At 44.7% G+C, this 17,500-nt stretch overlaps 1 protein-coding gene across 1 annotated transcript in view; it reads right to left on the reverse strand.

Annotated features, from left to right (window-relative positions):
• The window catches only part of LOC113809600 (uncharacterized), a gene marked incomplete in the record, with an annotated part of 365,670 nt that overhangs the window by 84,183 nt on the left and 263,987 nt on the right, over positions 1–17,500 (reverse strand). Inside the window, 1 exon segment of the mRNA XM_070138240.1 lies at positions 2,759–2,916.

Raw genomic sequence — 17,500 nt, forward strand, 5'->3', positions numbered from 1 at the left:
ATAAAAAGGGGGAAAAAGGGGGGGAGAAAAAGGGGAGGAGGAGAAAAGGGGGGAGGGAGAAAAGGGGGGGGGGGAAGAAAGGGGGGAGAAAGGGAGAAAAAGGGGGGAAAAAGGGGGGGAAAAGGGGGGAAGGGGGGGGAAAAAGGGGGGGGAAAAGGGAGAAAAGGGGAAAAGAAATAGGGTAAGGAGAAGAAAGTGAATTAAAAATTTTTTAAAAGGGGAAAAAGGAAAGGAAAAAAAAAAGTGGAGAAAAGAAGAGAGAGGGGAAAAGAAAAAAAAAAAAAGAAAAAAAAAAGAAAAAGAAGAAGAAAAAGAGAAAGAAATTTAAAGAGAAAAAATGAAAAAAATGAAAAAAAAAAAAAAAAAAAAAAAAAAATTTTTAAAAAAAAAAAAAAAAAAAATTTAAAAATTTTAAAAAAAAAAAAATTTTTAAAAAAAAATAAAACCCCCCAAAAAAAAATTTTTTTAAAAAAAAAAAAAAAAAAAAAAAAAAGAAAAAAAAATTTTTAAAAAAAAAAAAAAAAAAAATTAAAAAATAGAAAGAAATATAAATTTTAATTTGGGAAGAAAAGGTGGGGAAGAAGAGAAAAGGGAAAAAAAAAAAAAAAAAAAAAAAAAAGGGGGAAAAAACCCCCGTGGGAAATAAAAAAAAACCGGGAAAGAATAAAACCGCTTTTATCCCCGATTTCCCTTTTTCGGGGGCCCTTTTTTTTTTTTTTTTTTTCTTTTTTTTTTCTTCTTCTTCTTCTTCTGTCTGCCCCCCCCTTTTTTTTTTTTCTTTTTTTTTTCTTTTCTTTTTTCCATTTTTTTTTTTTCTTTTTTTTTTTTTTTTATTATTTTTTACCTTTTTTTTTTTCCCCCCCCCAATTTTCCCCCCTCCCCCACCCTTTTTCCCCCCCTTTCCCCCCTTTTTCCCCCTTCCCCCCCCCCCTTTCCCTCCCCTTCTTCCCCCTTTTCCTTCCCCTCCCCCCCCCCCTTTCCCCCCTTTCCCTTTTTCCCCCTTTTCCCCCTTCCCCTTTTTTCCCCCCCCCCCCCCCCCCCCCCCCCCCCCCCCCCTTTTCCCCCCCCCCCCCCCCCCCCCCCCCCCCCCCCCCCCCCCCCCCCCCCCCTTTCCCCCCCCCCCCCCCCCCTTTCCCCCCCCCCCCCCCCCCCCCCTCCCCCCCCCCCCCCCCCCCCCCAACAAAAAAACAAAAAAAAATAACCACCAAACCAAATTTCCCCCCGGCGGCCCCCCCACCGTCCCGGGGCCCTAACAGCGCGACGTGTAAAAGTTCAACGGGGAGAACCCCCCGCTATGGATTTACCCCTCCCCCCCCCCCCACTGGCCTCTTACGGAATATGCTTCCGCGTTTTTGGGGGAAAAACCGGGGAAATTTTTGGCCCGAAAAAAAAAAAATTTTTTTTTTTTTTTTAAAAAATTTTTTTCCCCCCCCCCCCCCCCCCCCCTTTTTTCTTTTTTTTTCTTTATTTTTTTTTTTTTTTTTTTAAAGGGAGCGAGGGGCCCCCCCCAAAAAAACCCCCCCCCCCCGGCTCCCCCAGATTTTTTTGGTTTTTTTTAACCCCCGCCCCCCCCCCCCCCCCCCCATTTTTTATTTTTTTTTTTTTTTTTTTTTTTAAAAATTTAATAACCCCCCCCCCTTTTCCCCCCCCGCCCCCCCCCTTTCCCCCTTTCCCCCCCTCCTTCCCCCCCTATTCCCCCCCCCCCTTTCCCCCCACTCCCCCCTACCCTTTTTCCCCCTTTTTTTCCCCCCTCCCTCCCTTTTCCCCCCTTTTCCCCCCCTCCCCCCCCCCTTTTTTTAAAATTTTAAAACTTTCCCCTTCCCCTTTTTTCCCCCCAACACCATTTCACGCGCGCTTGGAAACCTTTCAACCTTACATCCTTATTTTCCCCCTTCTGTTCCCGCTTCGGTGGCGTTCTGGGGATAAAAAAAAAATATTAATGGGGTATCTTTAAATTTTTTTTTTTTTTGGTTTGGGGGTTGGGGGTTTTTTTTATATATATATATTTATGGGATAAATGTTATTTGAAATTATTAAATAATATTTAATTAAATATATTATTAAAATTACTATAATAATTGGCAAAATTAAACATTATTAAAAAAAAATACAAGTTTTGCCCCAAATTGTCTGTGTCAGTCTGTCAGTCTGTTCTTTGTCCCCTGCTCCCTTTCCCTTCCCTTCACCCCACATTCTTTCCCTCCTTCCTTCCCTCTCTCCCTTTCGGTTTCTCTCTTCCCTCACTTCGTTACCCTCCTTCCTTCTCGCTCGCCCCTTCCCTTCCTTCCTTTTCCTCCAATCTTCCCCTTGCTCCCTTCCCCTCTCCCTCCTCCCTTCCCTCTCTCTTTCCCCCTTTTCCCCTCCTTATCTTTCCATATCTCTTTTCCTTCCCTCCTTCCCTCTCCCTCCTTTCCCCTTCCTCCTCCCCCTCTCCCTTCCCAATTCTCCCACCCTCCCTTCCCACTATCCCAATCCCTCCCTTCCTCTCCTTTCCCTTTCCTTCTCCCTCCCTACCTCCCTTCCTTTCCTTCTCCTCCCTCCCCTGCCCTTCCTCCCTCCTCTCCCTCTCTATCCCTCCCCTCCCTCCTTCCCTTCCTATCTCCCTCTCCTTCCCCTTCCTACCTCCCTCCCACTCTCCCTTCCTACCTCTCTCCTCCCCCCCTCTTCCTCCCTCCCTCCCCTCCCTTCCCTTCCTCCCCCTTCCTCCCTCCCCCTCTCCCCTTCCCTTTCCTCCCTTTCCTCCTCCCTTGACACTCACCCTCACTTAACCGTCTCGGCCTAGTTCTCGCCTGCAGTCCTCGGCGGCGGAGGAGACACCATGTTTCACGCAGAGGACTTCGGAAGACCTTCTGCAGGAGGCCTTACGGGAGGTCAGTCTTACTTCTCCTCCTTCGTGTTCCTGCTTCGGTGGCGATTCTGGGGAGGTGGGAAGAGAGAGAAAATAATAGGTTAGAGGGGGGTGGGATATCTTAATGGTGGTGGTGATGGTGGTGGTGGTGGTGGTGGTGGTGGTGGTGGTGGTGGTGGTGGTGGTGGTGGTGGTGGTGGTGGTGATGATGATGATGATGATGGTGGTGATGGTGATAATGATGATTGATTATGATAATGATGATGGTGATAATGAATGATTGATGATGATAATGATGATGGTGATGATAATGATGACTGATGATGATAATGATAGTAATGATAATTATTATCTTAACAATAACAAAGGATAACCAGACAAACAACTAAACAAACAAACAAACAAAACCGGAAAACCACACAGTGCACAGGAACGACCGCCCGTTACCCCATCCACCCCCGCAACGGCGCACACCCGTCTCACCCCACCCCCACCCCCCCAACCCCACCCACCCAAAAACAGCTGTGCGATGACTCTCCAAAAAAGGAAAACCGTGACAAAGCCAAATATACAAAAGATCAACATCGCAATTATTCAGATATTGCAAGGGCAAAAAAAAAAGAAAAAAAGAAAAAGAAAAAAAAGACAGGAATACCCCACGCCGGGGGTTGGGGGGTAGGGGTTGGGGGGGGGGGGGGGGGTAGTTCCTTGTGGCAAAGCGTGTTTCGGTTTCTGAGGGGGAGGGCGGGGGTGAGGTGGGGGGTTGGGGGGTGTTGGGGGTGAGGAGGAAGAACAGTCAAGTTCAGGAGTGAGATATTTCTCGTGGGAGGGGTGGGGGTTGTGAGGGGGTGGGGGTTTGGGGGAGGGGGGGAGGGGTAGGGGTCTGCACATAACGGCAGTGCATGGTGCATGTGGTGACCGCTAGGAGGGGGGGGGAGGGGGGAGGGGGGAGGGGAAACTCAACGGCAGCGTCGCGTTTTCTCTCCAGATTCTCCGGGAAAATTACGAGTAGACAGAATCTGGGAAACTTGATAGATGCTTCAAAACTTGATAGATTCTGCAGAACTTATTAGATGCTTCAGAAATTGACAGATGCTCGAGAACTTAATAGATGCTTCAGAACTTGATAGATGCATCAGAACTTGACAGATGCAATGGAACTTGATAAATGCTCGGAGACTTAATAGATGCTTCAGGACTTGACAGATGCTCGAGAACTTAATAGATGCTTCAGAACTTGACAGATGCTCGAGAACCTAATATTGTTTCAGAACTTAACAAATGCTTCAGAACTTAATAGATGCTCGACAAATTAACAGATGCTTCAGAACTTAATAAATGCAATGAAACTTGACAGATGCTCGAGAACTTAATAGATACAATGGAACTTAACACATGCTCTGGAACTTAATAGATACTTAAGACCTCGACATATGCTCGGGAACTTAACAGATACCCAACAGATCCTCGGAAACTTAACAGATACTTAAGAACTCGACATATGCTCGGGAACTTAACAGATACTTAAGAACTCGACATATGCTCGGGAACTTAACAGATACTTAAGAACTTAACAGATAATAGATGCTCGGGAACTTAACAGATACTTAAAAACTCGACATAAGCTCGGGAACTTGACAGCTGCCCGGGAACACGTGTCTGCACCTGTCTGTTTCTCTTCGACCCTTTTCTCTGTTATTGTTCGGAATTGCGGGGTTGCCATTGAAAGCTGACATTCCGGATGCTGTTTTTGCAAGGCCTCGGCGAAGCGAAGGAAGGAAAGGGGAGAGATGAATAAATAGAGAGAAATAGTGATAGAGAGAAACAAAGATAGAGAGAGAGAGAAACGGAGATATATAGAGAGAAACAGTGATAGATAAATAGATAGATAGATAGACAGAGATAGATAGAGAGAGAGAAACAGAGATAGATATAGAGAGAGAAACAGGGATAGATATAGAGAGAGAAACAGAGATAGATAGTAGAGAGAGAAAAACAGAGATAGATAGTACAGAGAGAAACAGATAAAGATAGATAGATATATAAAGAGAAACAGAGATATATATGGAGAGAGAGAGAGAGTGTCGAGAAAAGAAAAGTGAAATTGAGAGAGTGCATGAACTGGAAAGGGAAAAATGAAATCTAAAAAAAACAATAATAATAACAAATAAATAAATAAATAAATAAATAAATAAATAAATAAATAATAAATAAATAAATGATAATAAATTCAGAGCCGACAGATGCCAGACTTACGACAATAAAAGGAATAACAGCCAAGGACACAACGGCACAAGTCCCTCTGTCGGAGAGCCAAACGCACGAACTTTCCAATGGCTGCCTCTCCCTTTCTCCAACCTTTGATTCCATAAAAAGATAAATAAAGAAATAAAGAGAATAATAAAAAAGAGAGGAAAGTTTTCTTGGTTTCCTGTCAAATTCCCTAAATAAAGAGATAAAAAACAAAGGAGAGTTTTTTTTTTTTTTTTTGGTTTCCTGTCAAAATTCCCTGTTTTTTCTATCTCTCTTTTTTTTTTTTTTGTCTCTCTCCATCATTTTTTTTTCTCTCTCTCTCCCCTGAATATCGAAATCCCAAAACTGAGCCGCATATCGGAGATCTAATAAACTAGATAGCGACAAAAAAAAAATGTTTTCTCGTTTTCCTTTTCAATTTTCAGTTATTATCTCCTTCTTTTCCCTCTCTCCATCATCGTACCTTTTTTTTTTTACTCCTTATCGAAATCCAAAAACTGAACCGCATTTCGAAGATCTAATAAACTTGATTCGATAGTGATATATAAAAAAAAATATTTTCTCGTTTTCCTTTTAAATTTTCAGTTATTATCTCCTTCTTTTCTCTCTCTCCATCATCGTACCTTTTTTCCTCCACATCGAAATCCAAAACCTGAACCGCATCTTGATATAATAAACCAGATTCGACAGTAAGAGCGAAAAAAAGAGGAAAATTTTCTCAATTACTTTCCAATTCCTTGCTTATCTCTTTTTCTTCTTTCTCCCAATCATCGTACCTTCCCCCCCTCCTCCTTCCATATCTAATAGATCGAATAAACCAGATTCGACAATAAGAGCGAAAAAAAGAGGAAAATTTTCTCAATTACTTTCCAATTCCTTGCTTATCTCTTTTTCTTCTTTCTCCCAATCATCGTACCTTCCCCCCCTCCTCCTTCCATATCTAATAGATCGAATAAACCAGAGTCGACAATAATAGCGAAAAAAGAGGAAAATTTTCTCGATTACTTTCCAATTCCTTGCTTATCTCTTTTTCTTCTTCTCCCAACTCATACGTAAATCATCCCTCCCCCCTTCCATATCTAATAGATCGAATAAACCAGAGTCGACAATAATAGCGAAAAAAGAGGAAAATTTTCTCGATTACTTTCCAATTCCTTGCTTATCTCTTTTTTTTTTCTTTCTCCCTATCATCGTACCTCCCCCCCCTACCCCCTTCCATATCTAATAGATCGAATAAACCAGATTCGACAATAATAGCGAAAAAAAGAGGAAATTTTTCTCGATTACTTTCCAATTCCCTTCTTATCTCCTTTTTTTTTTCTTTCTCCCTATCATCGTACCTCCCCCCCCACCCCTACCCCCCCTTCCATATCTAATAGATCGAATAAACCACATTCGACAGTAATAGCAAAAAAAAAATGAGGAAAATTTTCTCAATCACTTTCAAATTCCTTGCTTATCTCTTTTTTTTTTTTTTCTCCCTATCATCGTACCTTCCCCTCCCCCACCCCCTTCCATATCTAATAGATCGAATAAACCAGATTCGACAATAATAGCGAAAAAAAGAGGAAAATTTTCTCAATCACTTTCCAATTCCCTTCTTATCTCTTTTTGTTCTTTCTCCCTATCATCGTACCTTCTTCCCCTAACTTTCATATCTAATAGATCGAATAAACCAGAGTCGACAGTAATAGCGAAAAAAAAGAGGAAAGTTTTCTCGATTACTTTCCAATTCCCTTCTTATCTCTTTTTCTTCTTTCTCCCTATCATCGTACCTTCCCCCCTCCCTCCCTCTTCCATATCTCATAGATCGAATAAACCAGATTCGACAGCTGACAGCGGCCGATCAAACGGCCCCCGAATCACCTTGAAACGAAAAGTGAAATGGCCGCCGAGATAGTTTGAAAAGTGAAAATCTGATCGCCGGATTCGTATGGTTTCCGCCCCTGTGGTCATCGCTACTCGCCCGCCCACCACCGCCCACCACCGTGACCGCCCACCACCGCCCACCGCCCACCACCGTGACCGCCACCGAAGCCCGCCTCCACCGCCGCCGCCGCCCTCCCGATCGCCTCTACCGTCATCGTACATCTGGCAGACCCAGGTGCAGGCGGCGGGTGATATCGTTACGCGAGTGTCGTACGTCTGGCGGTTTGTTGTCGTACAATTAGGGCGGGTTGTCGTGCAGTCTGGGGATCAATGGGCGAGGTTAAGGGGGGATTCTGCGCCCGCGACGGGGAAGGGCGTCCGGGACTAATTTCGTTACGAAGCCCTTTTTACTAATTAATTCATTCATTTATTTATTATTTTCATCATCATCATCATAATTATTATCATAATCATTGTTGTTTTTATCATTATCATTATCATTATTATTATTATTATTATCATTATCATTATTATTATTATTATCATTATCATCATTATTATTATCATTATTATTACCATAGTTATCATTACTATCAATATTATTATCATTATCATCACAATTATTACCATCATCATCAAGATCAAGATCATCTTTATCATTATCTTATTATCAATGTAAATGATACGCGGGAATGAATTGCTATCTGAAGGACAAAGCTGGAAACCAAATGAACCGTCACTATCAATTCTTATTTTTTTTCTTCTACTTTTCTCAAACTTCTTAAAAAAAAAATCAAGAACTTTTTTCACGTACGTCATTTACCAAGTGGAGGAGGGGAGGGGGGAGGGGGAAGAGGGGGGGAGACCACGAAAGATCAGAACGAAATTAGGGAAATTCGGCCATTTTGTTAAAATTGACCTCATTAATATTCATATATACGGACATGCATAGATACAGAAAATTCGTAGCTGTCTATCTGATAGATATACATTTATCTATCTACCCGGTAGACATACACGTCTAAACTGATAGATAGATACGTATTCATTTCTGAGTATGTATAATGAATATTCATAAAGTCTCGCATATGTTAACAAACCGGCCAATCGTAAGTTATTTATATCCTCACGAGAATCAGTGAACCAGCTCTCTTTCTCTCTCTTTCTCTCTCTCTCTCTCTCTCTCTCTTTCTTTCTTTCTTTCTTTCTTTCTTTCTTTCTTTCTTTCTTTCTTTCTTTCTTTCTTTCTTTCTTTTTCTTTCTCTCTCTCCTTTCACTCTCTCTCCTCTCTCTCTCTACTTTCTCTCTCTCTCTTTCTCTCACACACTCTCTCTCCTAATTTCTCTCTCTCTCTCTCTCCCCTACTCTCGCCTTCTCTCTCCTTCCTCCCTCCCTCCCTCTCCCTCTCTCTCTCTCTCTCTTTATATCATTCTCTCGCCATTTGATAAGTTACGTTTTATATCAATTCCATCATCTGAACCTCACCAGTTATCACTCTGATCATTATCCTGTTTTTCTAATCAATTTCATTATTCAAACGTCATTAATTTGATAATGATAATTTCGCCACTTGATAAGTTACATTTTATATCAATTTCATCATCTGAACCTCACCAGTTATCACTCTGATCATTATCCCGTTTTTTCTAATCAATTTTATCATTCAAACGTCATTATCCCGTTTTTCTTATCAATTTTATTATTCAAACGTCATTAAAAAATTTCGATAATCCCGTTTTCTATAAGTTTCATAACCTAAGCTCCCATCACACCATGACCCTGACCCTATCCCGTCTAATATCAACTTTATCATCCACGCTCCTTCAATCCTTGCCTCCAGGTCCTATTTTATCCTATCCTATCTTACACACACATCCCTGAGGGTGATATATGAGGAATAAAAACACGATAATCAAAGGCTTGAAGAGCTGTGATAAAACACCTTCCCATTTTCCTTTTTCGGCGCAAACACCATTGCTAAGAGGAAACATTAATAAGATAAGATAAGATACATTAATAATGGCAATGCGGAGTCTATTACGAAGCTCCTACTGTCGGATACGCAGGATGTGGTTCTGCTTCGACCCTTTAACACGTAGGATGAAAAGGGCTAATGGTACATAACCCTTCCACATTCAGCAAACAAGAGGTTATTTTAATGTTCCCTCCCTGCCCTCTCCCCCCCTCTATCCAGTGATATACGTAAATAATCCTAGGTTCTTCCACGCAACTCCTCGGCGTCAAAAAAAAGCAAAAAGCAAAAAAGAACACGCACGCACGCGCACACACATCCACCCTCCCCACACACCCCGTCCCCATCCCCACACACACATCCACCCCCATCCCCACACCTACATTACATCCACCTTCCCCACCCACCCCACCTCTAACACACGCATCCACACACCGCACACACACACACATCCATCCCTCCCACACCTACAGCACATCTCCCACACCCACACACATCCACCCTCCCCACACCCACACACACATCCACCCCCTACCCACACACATCCTTTTACCTCCCACCCTCCCCACACCCACACACAATCCTCAGACCCACACATCCCCCCCACACACATCCATCCACCCCCCACACACATCCACCCTCCCCACACCCACCTCCTCCCACACACACATCCACCCCCTCCCACACACATCCTCCCCTCCTACACACACATCCACCCTCCCCACACACACCCACATCCACCCTCCCCCACCCCCCACACACATCCACCTCCCTCCCCACACATCCCACCTCCCTCCCCACCACCCACACACACATCCACCCCCCATCCCCCAACACACACATCCACCCCCTACACACACACACACCCCCCCCCCATTACCACATACACCCCCCCACACACTTTTACATCCACCCCCAATACACCCACACACACATCCACCCCCACCCCCCACACATCCCCCTCCCCCTCCCCACACACGAGCTCCCAGGCCCCATTGGAAACCTGGCTGCAGGCGAAAGAAACCCCCACCAGAGCGGGAGGTTCCTGAATGAAAGTCCCGCGTGGCGACGGCAGCTCGTGATACGGCCGGGGGGGGTGGGGTGGGGTGGGGGGTGGGGGGGCTTTCTCCTGTGGGTCGTACACTGCACATCCACGTGGGAACCGAAGCCTGCCATTCATAACTCGGGGGGCGATCTCCTGCCGGCGGCGTCGCGTTCCTTGTGCTAAGGGGGACGAGCTGTGAGGGAACTGCTTGTTGGGGCTGGTTGGTTGGTTAGGGTTGTGTGTGATATTTTGGGGCTTCTGTGAAAAAGGGCGTGAGGGTTGGTACATTGCTTGTGAAGTGATTAGCGATGCTTGTTTCTATCTCTCTTTCTCTTTCTTCTTCTTCTAGTTCTCCTTCTTCTACTTCTCTTTCTCTTTCTCCTTTTCTTCTACTTCTACTTCTACTTCTCTTTCTCTTTATCCTTCTCTTCTACTTCTACTTCTTCTTTTTCTCTTCTTCACATTCACCTTCTCCTACTTCTTTTTCTCCTCCTCCCCTCCGCTCTCTCTCTCCTTCTCCCTCTCCTTCCCTCAGGGGGAATTTTTTGTCACAATAAACTCATCAAAATAAAGTCTCTCCAATAAAAAAAAGAAAAAAAAACTAATTTCATTTGTATACATATGTTTCTCGACACACATTCCTTCGCTCCGTCTTTCCCCACACCTTCCCCATTTCCACATTAGTCCCAGCTATTTCCGGAAATGCTTACGAGCTCCCACGTGTAACAAATGCCGTCGTTTGAGAAATAAAAAAGCCAAATAAAAGCAAGAAGAACTGAGGGCGTTTTTATGCGGTGGTCGAGGGCAGCTTTCCACGCCGGAAACCGCCAGACAGCAACACCGGCCTATCGTTTTCGCTTTTACAGCCTATAATTATCTTCTCTAACTACTTTTCACCTGCTTCGTGTGTGAATTTTGTTTTTTGGCTTCTCTTGTCTTCGCGTCATTCTTCACGCTCTGGCTGTCTAAGTGCATAAGAAACTTTGGGTTATCGTCAGGTTTCTAAAGTTTCGGTTTTGTTTTATTACCACTACCATCAGCAGCAGCAGCAAGAACTACAATACTAATAATGATGATAATAATAATAATAATAATAATAATAATAATAATAATAATAATAATAGTAATAGTAATAATAATAATAATAATAATAATAATATTAATGCTACTACTACTATTACTACTACTACTAATAACAATAATAATAAGTAACCATTCATAGTCGTAATGATCACCATAACAAAAGCTGATATAATAACAATAATTACTCCGACCATAACAATGGCAACGAAACGTGAAACCAGCCCCAACAAAGGTGGAAAACCCGACCCACTCAAAATCCCTCGAGAGTTACTACCTGCCAACAAGAAAGTGTCACGAAATGCCACATAACTCGATAGCAAATGACTCCGTATTTAGACATCCACCCCACCCCCACACCCACACACATCCCCCCCACATACATCCACACACACACATCCACCCCACCCCCACACCCACATACATCCACCCTCCCCCCACACACATCACCCCACCCTCCCCCACACCCACACACATCCACTTCCCCCCACATACATCTTTGCATCACACACACATCCACCCCTCCCACCCACACACACACACATCCACCCCTCCCACACTCACACACATCCACCCTCCCCACACAACCCCCCCCCCACACACACAATCCCCCCCACACCCACAAATCCAACCCCTTACCCTCCACCACACACACCCCCCCCACACATCCACCCTCCCCCTCTACTACCCACACAAATCCAACCCCACCCTCCCCACACAACCCCCCCCCCCACACCCACAAATCCAGCCCCACCTTCCCCACGAGCTCCCAGGCCCATTGGTTTCTAGTCTTCCATAGTCTCCAAGGATCTCCGTTTTCTTCAACGAAGGACGTTCTCTACCTCGGCCATCCCGCGAAAAGTGAAAGGGAAAACCCACTCGTTCGTATCCGACGATGGTTAGAATTATTATTACGGACGTGGCGCGAAAATCGAACGCGGTGTTAAGGTTATAGAGTGGGAAAGAGTGGTACGCTTGGCGGGACGTGAAAGGAAGCGTGTAGTGTGGTGTAGCCTCGACGTGACGTGTTTGCCGAACCACTCCCGAAACATGACGTGACGTGTTTGCCGACCACTTCCGAAACATGACATGACGTGTTTGCCGAACCACTCCCGAAACATGACGTGACGTGTTTGCCGACCACTTCCGAAACATGACATGACGTGTTTGCCGAACCACTCCCGAAACATGACGTGACGTGTTTGCCGAACCACTCCCGAAACATGACGTGACGTGTTTGCCGAACCACTCCCGAAACATGACGTGACGTGTTTCCCGACCACTCCCGAAACATGACGTGACGTGTTTGCCGAACCACTCCCGAAACATGACGTGACGTGTTTGCCGAACCACTCTTGAAACATGACGTGACGTGTTTCCCGACCACTCCCGAAACATGACGTGACGTGTTTAGCGACCGCTCCCGAAACATGACGTGACGTGTTTGCCGAACCACTCCCGAAACATGACGTGACGTGTTTCCCGACCACTCCCCGAACCACGCTCGTCTCCTCGCATCCCCACGGATATAAACATTCGCATTTTATACACTCCCAGAGAAGAGAAAATAAAAAGTACATGTGCCAGTAAAACCTGCTATATACAGCCATAACGACCAGACAATGGCAGGGGGGGCAGGGGGGGTAGGGGGTAGAGGACGTCCTCACAAAACAAAAAATAAGAAAGCAGGAGATTGACCATCCCGCAGCCCGGACAGGAAGGCATCCATCTCTGGCCATTAGCCTAGGCCTACCGACTGCTCCGGACTTCCATGGGATCAACGGCTGGTGAGAGGGAGACAAGAGGGGGGGAGGGGGCGGAGAGAAGGACGGAGAGGAATGAATGATGGAAGAAGAAAAGGGCGAAGAGAGAGACGGAGGGAAAAAAATATGGAGGAAGACAAAGGGTTAGGTAAGAGGAGGAGAGAAAGGATGCAGGTTAAACTGTGAAAACATAAATTACGACGAGAAGGACTGGGAATAAAGGCATAGACGATAACAAGAATGGAAAGGATTAACACCGACTGACAAGAACTGACCAGAACACAAAAACAACAGCGAGGGAGGGGAAGAAAATTAAAGAAAAGAAGGAAGAGGGATAAAGAGAAGATTAGACAAGGGAAAGGGAAAAGGAATAAGTGAGAAAGGGGAAGAAAATTAAAGAAAAGAAGGAAGAGGGATAAACAGAAGATTAGAGAAGGGAAAGGGAAAAGGAATAAAGAGAAGGCCGTTGAACGCGAACGACCAGACCGCAGTGTGAACAACCGGACAACCGAACAGCCGATCTTGTGAGAGTGGCCGCTCGAGTGGTGGCGCCGCTGATGGACTGTCCTGCTAATGGCGGCGGGAATCTGTCTCGCCTCCCCGCCCCCTTCGCTCCTCTGCCTCGTCGGCGAAGCGAATATCTCTCTCTCTCTTTCTCTCTCTCTCTCTCTCTCTCTCTCTCTCTCTCTCTCTCTCTCTCTCTCTCTCTCTCTCTCCCTCTCTCTCTCTCTTTCTCTTTCTTTCTCTCTCTCTCTCTCTCTCTCTCTCTCTCTCTCTCTCTCTCTCTCTCTCTCTCTCTCTCTCTCTCTCTCTCTCTCTCTCCTTTTCTCTCTTCCTCTCTCCCTTTCTCCCTCTCCCTCTCCCTCTCCTCCCTTTGGCTGGTTCATAGTTTTCTATACAAATATGTGATTTTTAATTCTTATATTTATGTGTACGTATTATGTGAGGTGAGTCGTGATGGACCCGATATATGCCCCATAGATGCGTACTGCTTGTTGCTTGTTTGTCTGTCTGCATATCTATCTATCATCTCTGTCTTCGTTTCTCTCTCTCTCTGTTCTCTCCTCTCTCTTCCTCTCTCTCTCTCTCTCTCTCTCTCTCTCTCTCTCTCTCTCTCTCTCTCTCTCTCTCTCTCTCTCTCTGTATATATATATATATATATATATATATATATATATATATATATATATATATATATATATATATATATATGAAGAGAGAGAGAGAATGTATATATATATATTAGAGAAAGTTCATCTTGCCGAAGCGCCAAAGTTCACCTCACTCGCCCTGTCACTAAGCGAGAAAAGTGACCAAGGGAGAGGTATAAACAAAGCATAAAACCACCCCTCCACCCCCATCCCCCTCACCCCCCTCACCCCCGCCCAAGAATACTTTCTTTGTCCATAGTTCCATCTACCGACGAGGAATATGTCTATCGTTTATCCTGTTACGCCGAACTTCCGCCAGACGAAATGATCAGGGAGAGGGAGAGAGAGAGAGAGGGAGAGGGAAGGAGGGAGAGAGAGGGAGGGAGAAGGAGAGAGGGAGGGAAGGGAGGAGAGAGAGAGAAAGAGAGAGGGAAGCGGAGAGAAAGAGAGAGGGAGAAGGAGGGAGAGGGAGGGAGGGAAGGGGGAGAGACGAAGAGGAGGAGAAGAGGGAAGGTCAAGGAGAAAGAGAGAGAGAGAAAGGGCAGGGTGGAGAGAGAGAGGGAGAGGGAAGGAGGGAGAAAAAGGGGAAGAGAGAGAGAGGGAAGGAGGGACAGAGAGGGAAGGAAGGAGGGAGAAGAGGGAGTGGGGAGAGAAGAGAGAGAGAGAGAGAGGGAAGGAGGGAGAAAGAGAGAGAGAGAGAGGGAAGGAGGGATGCACCGACAGATACCCTTTACCTGAAGTTCACTGTCCTAGTGACTGCAACTTCGCTCAAATTAGGTACAAAACAAACGAATAATCGACCTTAAGACTTCTAGACCTTGGCATGTGTGTGTGTGTGTGTGTGTGTGTGTGTGTGTGTGTGTGTGTGTGTGTGTGTGTGTGTGTGTGTGTGTGCGTGTGTGCGTGTGCGTGTGCGTGTGCGTGTGCGTGTGTGTGTGTGTGTGTGTGTGTGTGTGTGTGTGTGTGCGTGTGTAGGTGTGTGTGTGTGTGTGTGTGTGTATGTGTGCGTGTGCGTATGCGTGTATGTGTGCGTGTGCGTATGCGTGTATGTGCGTGTGCGTATGCGTGTATGTGCATGTGCGTATGCGTGTATGTGCGTGTGCGTATGCGTGTATGTGCGTGTGTGTGTGTGTATGTGTGCGTGTGCGTATGCGTGTATGTGTGCGTATGCGTGTATGTGTGTGTGTGTACGTGTATGTCCCTCCCTGTCTTCGCATCCCGCCCCCAAGCCGCCCAGCTTCCGTGCGACAAGCCCATAAGCCTCAGCTCCCACGTCTCAAGACTTCCTTGTGATTGTCATCTTTGTCTCTGCGCCCGCGTGTACATCCCCCCACCCCCACCCCACCCCCACCCCCCCATCCCATCCCCGCCCCTTCCCTCGTCATCTCCCGCCCGCACACGCCCCTCCGTCCCTCCCCTTCCCTCTCCCCCCCCATCCCCACTCCCGGCTCTCTCCACCGCGGAATTACAGTAAACAAACAAACAATCAAACAAAAAAAACTTTCGGTCACAGATTCCACGAGTACAAAAAAAAAAAAAAAAAAAAACATAAAAAAAAACAGAAATAAATAACTTTCGGTTTAGATCGTAAAAAAAGAGTAAATCTTACGAATCTCCGCGCGGTCTGCGGGTCACGTGATTCTCGCAAGAGGGAGTGGGGGGGTGGGGAGGTGGAGAGCGAGGAGCTGTGGTAGGCCTATGTTATTGCCATGGTAGGCCTACAATAATCTCGACAGGTCTACAGCATATTGATGATGGTGGCGGTTATTGTCGCAGGCCTATTTGGTTCAGATCGCTACATTTTTTATTCTTTTTCTCTTTTTTTTCTCTCAAAATCAGGATATATTATTATTTTTCCTACATTTTATTCTTTATCTCTACATGATTTTTTTCTGAAAATTAGGATATATTATTATTTTTCTTTACGTCAGGGTTTAGACACGGCGATGGGTACCGATTTTATATTATTTTATTATGTTATTTCATTACGGGAGAAATGAAATTATTTCATTACGGTAGATAACCGAACACAAAAACATATTTATTTACGAATAATACCATAATGTAAATCAATCCAGTTCGAGAAATATAAATAACTTTCTAAAAGCCGATTTCAGATAAAATACCCATTTTTTCGCTATACATTGTCGTCTAAAAGCCTAAAAGCTTTCTCGAAAACAAACTGAGCGGCGCCATTATCTAATCTGTATCCAGATTTCCGCGTCATTCACTCCCATGCGTCCAAATTGTAACGAAAAAAAATAAGAATAATACTATAAAGTAAATAAATCCAGTTCGAGAAATATAAATAACTTTCTAAAAGCCGATTTCAGATAAAATACCCATTTTTTCGCTATACATTGTCGTCTAAAAGCTTTCTCGAAAACAAACGGGGCGGCGCCATTATCTAATCTGTATCCAGATTTCCGCGTCATTCGCTCCCGCGCGTCCAAATTGTAACGAAAAAATACGAATAATACTATAAAGTAAATAAATCCAGCTCTAAAAATATAAATAACTTTCTAAAAGCCGATTTCAGATAAAATACCCATATTTTCGCTACGCATTTTAAATCTAAAAGCTTTCTCGAAAACGAACCGGGCGGCGCCATTATCTAATCTGTATCCAGATTTCCGCGTCATTCGCTCCCGCGCGTTCAAATTGTACCGAAAAAATACGAATAATACATTAAAGTAAATAAATCCAGTTCGAGAAATATAAATAACTTTCTAAAAGCCGATTTCAGATAAAATACCCATTTTTTCGCTACGCATTTTAAATCTAAAAGCTTTCTCGAAAACGAACCGGGCGGCGCCATTATCTAATCTGTATCCAGATTCCCGCGTCATTCGCTTCCGCGCGTCCGAATTGTACCGAAAAATACGAATAATACTATAAAGTAAATAAATCCAGCGCTAAAAATATAAATAACTTTCTAAAAGCCGATTTCAGATAAAATACCCATTTTTTCGCTACGCATTTTAAATCTAAAAGCTTTCTCAAGAACAAAACGGGGCGGGGCCATTATCTAATCCGTATCCAGATTTCCGCGTCATTCACTCCCGCGCGTCCAAATTGTACCGAAAAAATACAAATAATACTATAAAGTAAATAAATCCAGTTCGAGAAATATAAATAACTTTCTAAAAGCCGATTTCAGATAAAATACCCATTTTTTCGCTACGCATTTTAAGTCTAAAAGCTTTCTCGAAAACAAAACGGGGCGGCGCCATTATCTAATCCGTATCCAGATTCCCGCGCGTCCGAAATCTCGCTCCCGCGCGTCCGAAATCTCGCTTCTGGTCATTTCTTTTAAGAGTTGACTGGCCTGAGGTTTAGCGCGTTCTAAACCCGCCGCGGGACTGTTAATTCCTCGCATACACGGCCGCCATAAAACCCCCGCGGGGAGGACTCATAAATCCCCTGAAATCCCGAGGTTCCGAAGCTCTCCCACTCCGGGGAGGGGGGGGTAAATGTATGACACTGTGTTTCTTGCGTTGGCGTGTCGGAGGGAAATTG

This window comes from Penaeus vannamei, chromosome 24, assembly GCF_042767895.1.
Source record: "Penaeus vannamei isolate JL-2024 chromosome 24, ASM4276789v1, whole genome shotgun sequence".
Classification (NCBI taxonomy): Eukaryota; Metazoa; Arthropoda; class Malacostraca; order Decapoda; family Penaeidae; genus Penaeus; species Penaeus vannamei.